This window comes from Stomoxys calcitrans, chromosome 1 (assembly GCF_963082655.1).
Source record: "Stomoxys calcitrans chromosome 1, idStoCalc2.1, whole genome shotgun sequence".
Taxonomy (NCBI): Eukaryota; Metazoa; Arthropoda; class Insecta; order Diptera; family Muscidae; genus Stomoxys; species Stomoxys calcitrans.
Window position 1 is genome coordinate 235,429,086 of NC_081552.1, and position 5,466 is coordinate 235,434,551.

Sequence of the window (5,466 nt, forward strand, 5' to 3'; positions counted from 1 at the left end):
AAATAAATATTTTTTTTTCGATTTTATTATTCAAAGTTTCATACAGGTATGCATTGTTCCTAAAAGTTAAATAAAACCATACAAATCGCATAATAATCGGGCCCTATAGAGGATCAAGAAGTCAAATCGTGAGAATGGTATAAATGGAAGCCATATCAGGTTATGAAGCGTTTTGGAATACATTTGAAGCAAATCGGATTACAATTGCGCCCTCTAGAGGCTTCAAATGTCAAATCAAGAGATCGGTCTGCATAGGAGTTATATCAAGTTATATACCGATTTGGGGTACACTCAACACAGTAAGAAAACACTAAGCGCAAAATTTCACTGATATCCGATAATAATTGCGCTCTTTAGAGTCTCAAGAAGTCATATCGGTAGATCGGCTATTAGACAGCTGCATGAAAATATGTACCCACTCGGCCCATTTACGATCCCAATCCGCCAATAATAACAGTATATACGTAAAGGGTGATTTTTAAGAGCTATAGGAAAGTTTTCCCGAAAAAAAAAAAACATTAAGTTTGGCCGGTCCGAACTTTGGATACCCACCACCTCGGGTATATATGTAAACCCCCTTTCGTCACAATCCCGTGAAAATTGAAAGCTTTTATGAGCTTCAGACCCTTAACCGCCATATAGGTCTATATGACAGCTATATTTAAATACAGTCCGATCTGAACCATATTTGAGTCGGATGTTGGGAAGCATAAAACTACTCACTGTTCCAAATTTCGGCGAAATCGGTTAAAAAATAAAGCTTTTATGGGCTTCAGACCCTTTATCGGGAGATCGGTCTGTATGGCAGCTATATCTAAATATAGTCAGATACGAATTATATTTGGGGCGGATGTCGGGAGACCGAAAACTACCCTCTGTTTCAAATTTCAGCGAAATCGGGTAGTAAATAGAGCGCTAATGGGCTTCCGACCCTTTATCGGCAGATCGGTATATATGGCAGCTATATCTAAATATAGTCCGAACTGAACCATTTTTGGGACCTATTTTGGGAGGAGTAAAACTACCCACCGTTTCGAATTTCAGCGAAATTGGTTAAAAAATAAAGTTTTCATGGGCTCCAGACCCTTAATCGGCAGATTGGTCTATATGGCAGCTGTATCTAACTATAATCCGATTTGATCCATATTTAAGTCAGATGTCAGGAGGCTTAAAATAACCCTCTGTTTCAAATTTCAGCAAAATCGGGTTATAAATAGAGCTTTTATGGGTTTCCGACCCTTTATCGGCAGATCGGTCTATATGGCAGCTATATCTAAATATAGTCAGATCCGAATTATATTTGGGACGGATGTCGGGAGACCTAAAACTACCCTATGTTTCAAATTTCAGCGAAATCGGGTAGTAAATAGAGCGCTAATGGGCTTCCGACCCTTTATCGGCAGATCGGTATATATGGCAGCTATATCTAAATATAGTCCGAACTGAACCATTTTTGGGACCTATTTTGGGAGGAGTAAAACTACCCACCGTTTCAAATTTCAGCGAAATCGGTTAAAAAATAAAGTTATTATGGGCTCCAGACCCTTAATCGGCGGATCGATCTATATGGCAGCTATATCAAAGTATAATCCGATATGATCCATATTTAGGTCAGATGTCAGGAGGTTTAAAATAACCCTCTGTTTCAAATTTTAGCGAGTTCGGGTTATAAGTAGAGCTCTTATGGGCTTTAGACCCTTTATCGGCAGATCGGTCTATATGGCAGCTATATCTAAGTATAATCCGTTATGATCCATATTTAGGTCAGATGTCAGGAGGTTTAAAATAACCCTCTGTTTCAAATTTCAGCGAGTTCGGGTTATAAATAGAGCTCTTATGGGCTTCAGAGTACTACATTTGTTGATATCTGAAGGGGGAGCGGACCCTCCCCCTTACCCTAATTTTCAGAAACGCCAGATCTCGGAGATGGGTGGTGCGATTTAAGCGAAATTTTGTGTGCTCTCATACAGTACCCTAAAAATAAAAATTTGGTATCCAAATTTCGGATGGGGTACTTAGGGAGGCTGCCCCACCCTAAAACCCACCAAACATATATTTAGAACCATCACGACAATATGGGACTCAAATGAAAGGTATTTAGGATAAGAAAACGTATCTGATATCCAATTGGCGGACCAAGTGCTAGGTGGACCACCCCAAGCCCCAAAATACCCCTAAATCGGACATATTTACCGACCATGGCAATATGGGACTCAAATGAAAGGTATTTGTGGGACCACGTTTCTGGGGGTCCACCCCTTTCCCTAAACACCCCCCTAAACAGGACTTATTTACTGATAATACGAATATGGGGCTTAAATAAAAGGTATTTTAATGTAGAATACGAATCTGATATCCAAATATGGGACCAAGTGTTTGGGGGGCCGCCTCTCACCAAAAACACCCCCCAAAGGGGACAAATTACGACCATTTTTTGACTATTGCAATATGAGGCTCAAATAAGAGGGTTTTTAAAGTGGAACTTACTTTACTTTAATTGGCTATTACAGAATATTTCTTCCACTAGCCGAACGTAGAATAGCGGTCCAAGCGCCTCGATCTTCTGCGCTCATTCTAAAATCTCTGACACCAAGTTTCGAGGTGTCTCCCACAACTTGATCTTTCCATCGGGCTTTTGGTCTTCCCGGTTTGCGTGTACCACCGTGTTTGCCTTCAAAAGACATCTTTGCTGGAACTTCTTCATCCATTCTGACAACATGACCTAGCTAACGCAGCCGTTGTATTTTGATGCGTGTAACTATGCTATCGTCGTCATTCAGCTCGTGGTTCATGCGTCGCCTATATTCTCCGTTAACGCAAACTGGTCCATATATTTTACGAAGAATCTTTCTCTCAAATACTCCAAGCACTGCCTCATCTGCTTTCACAAGTACCCATGCTTCAGAACCATATAACAGCACGGGTAGTATCAGTGTTTTGTAAAGTGTAGTCTTCGTCTGTCGAGAGGTGGCCTTGTTTCTAAACTGCTTACTTAGTCCAAAGTAGCATCTGTTTGCCAGTATTATTCTTCGCTTTATCACAAAACTGGTGTGATTCGTTTCGGTTACGGCGGTGCCGAGGTAGATAAAGTTACTGACTGTCTCAAAATGTTGTGGTTCCCAACTTTCTCCATGGTCTTTATCTGCTCGGTTGTACAAGGCTTTTTGGGAGTGGAAACCATCCATTTCGTCTTATCTCCATTCACTGCCAGACCCATTTTCACTGACTCTCTTTCGATTCTTTCAAAGACTGCAGTTACTACTTCCGGTGACCGACCTATGATATCGATATCATCGGCATAGGCGACTGGCATGTGCTCTCTTGTGATTAGTGTGCCATGTCTATTCACTTCTGCATCTCGTATAATCTACTCCAGCAGGTTATTAAAGAGATCACACGAGAGGCTGTCTCCTTGTCTGAAACCTCGTTTGGTATTAAATGGTTCGGAGAGATTCTTTCCTATTCTTACTGAGGAACGCGTGTCAGCAAGTGTCATCCTGCAGAGTCTTATTATTGGGTTGCCCAAAAAGTAATTGCGGATTTTTCATATAGTCGGCGTTGAGAAATTTTTTCACAGCTTGTGACTCTGTAATTGCATTCTTTCTTCTGTCAGTTATCAGCTGTTACTTTTAGCTTGCTTTAGAAAAAAAGTGTAAAAAAAGTATATTTGATTAAAGTTCATTCTAAGTTTTATTAAAAATGCATTTACTTTCTTTTAAAAAATCCGCAATTACTTTTTGGGCAACCCAATAATTTTGCAGGGACAAACTCAGACATGACTTGAAATACCTTTGAACGTAAAGGAGTATCGAAGGCGGCTTTGTAGACAACAAAGAGGTGGTAAGTGTTGATTTGTCCTTCTCGGGTCTTTTCCAGGATTTGGCGCAGTGTGAATATCTGGTCTAGGGTGGATTTACCTGGTCTAAAGCCGCATTGATTCAGCCCAATTATCTCATTGACTTTAGGTTTTAATCTTTCACACAGTACGCTAGAGAGTATCTTGTATGCGATGGGGAGGAGACTTATTCCTCTGTAGTTGGCACATTCCGTCTTGTCTCCTTACTTGTGTACGGGACATAGTATGCTGAGCTTCCAATCATCGGGTATGCGCTGATGCATACGCCTTTTCAGCGTGTCGCCTCCGGTCTTAAATAGTTCAGCGGGTAACCCGTCGGCTCCTGCTGCCTTGTTGTTCTTTAATCGGGATATCGGCTACTTGGACCTCATTCTGACTAGGAGGTAAACATTCTATACCATCATCAGGGATTGGTTCTGCGGTATCCTCTTCGCCGCCAACCAACATCAGACACTAGCAGTTGGGTAAAATGTTCTTTCCACATCCTCAGCATGTTGTCTGTGTCCGTTACCAGATTTCCTTCTTTGTCTCTGCAGGAGGATGTGCCTGCACCAAAGCCATCGATTTGGTGTTTAATTCTTTGGTAGAATTTCCCAACTTCATTCTGACTCCTGTACATCTCAATTCGTTCGCACTCTCGTCTTTCCATTTCCTTTTTCTTTCTGCGGAATAGACGTTTCTCCTCTCTCCTTTTCTCCCGATACCTCTCCTTCATCTGGCGCGTTGCTACTGATTGCACGGTTGCTCTATATGCCGCATTCTTGGCTTCAATAGCATCTCGAAACTCTTGGTCGTACCATGGGTTTTTTTTTGGAGGAGGCTTTCGGTACCCAAGTACGGATTTCGCGGCACTTTCCATGGAATGGGCAATAGTTTGCCACTGCGCCATTATCTGATCGGAACAAGGAGTGCTTTCATCAAGCAGTTGGGTCAGTCGAGTGGAGTATGCCGCTGCCATTTGTTGTCTGCAGCTTTTCAATGTCTAGCTTCCGTGCAGTGTCAGATCGTACTTTCCTCGCCATGTTCAAACGGGTGCGAATCTTTGCTGCAGAAGGTAATGATCCGAATCTATATTCGCTCCACGGATCGATCGTACATCTAACACGCTGGATGAACGCCTTCCATCTATCACAACGTGATCAATTTGGTTTCTCGTGTTTTGATCGGGTGACAGCCATGTGGCTTTGTGGATATTTTTATGTTGAAATCTGGTGCTATTGGGTTGCCCAAAAAGTAATTGCGGATTTTTTAAAAGGAAGTAAATGCATTTTTAATAGAACTTAGAATGAACTTCAATCAAATATACTTTTTTTACACTTTTTTTCTAAAGCAAACTAAAAGTAACAGCTGATAACTGACAGAAGAAAGAATGCAATTACAGAGTCACAAGCTGTGAAAAAATTTGTCAACGCCGACTATATGAAAAATCCGCAATTACTTTTTGGGCAACCCAATACTAACTACCATGTTTTTCGCCGCGGCGAAATCTATCAGCCTCAACCCATTACTGGAGAGTTCTTCTGCTCTTACTTACAAACTTGTGGAAGACACCAAAGCAAAATTTTCTTCTTTTTTGTAGTTTTTGTTATTTTTTTTTTATTATGTTTTTT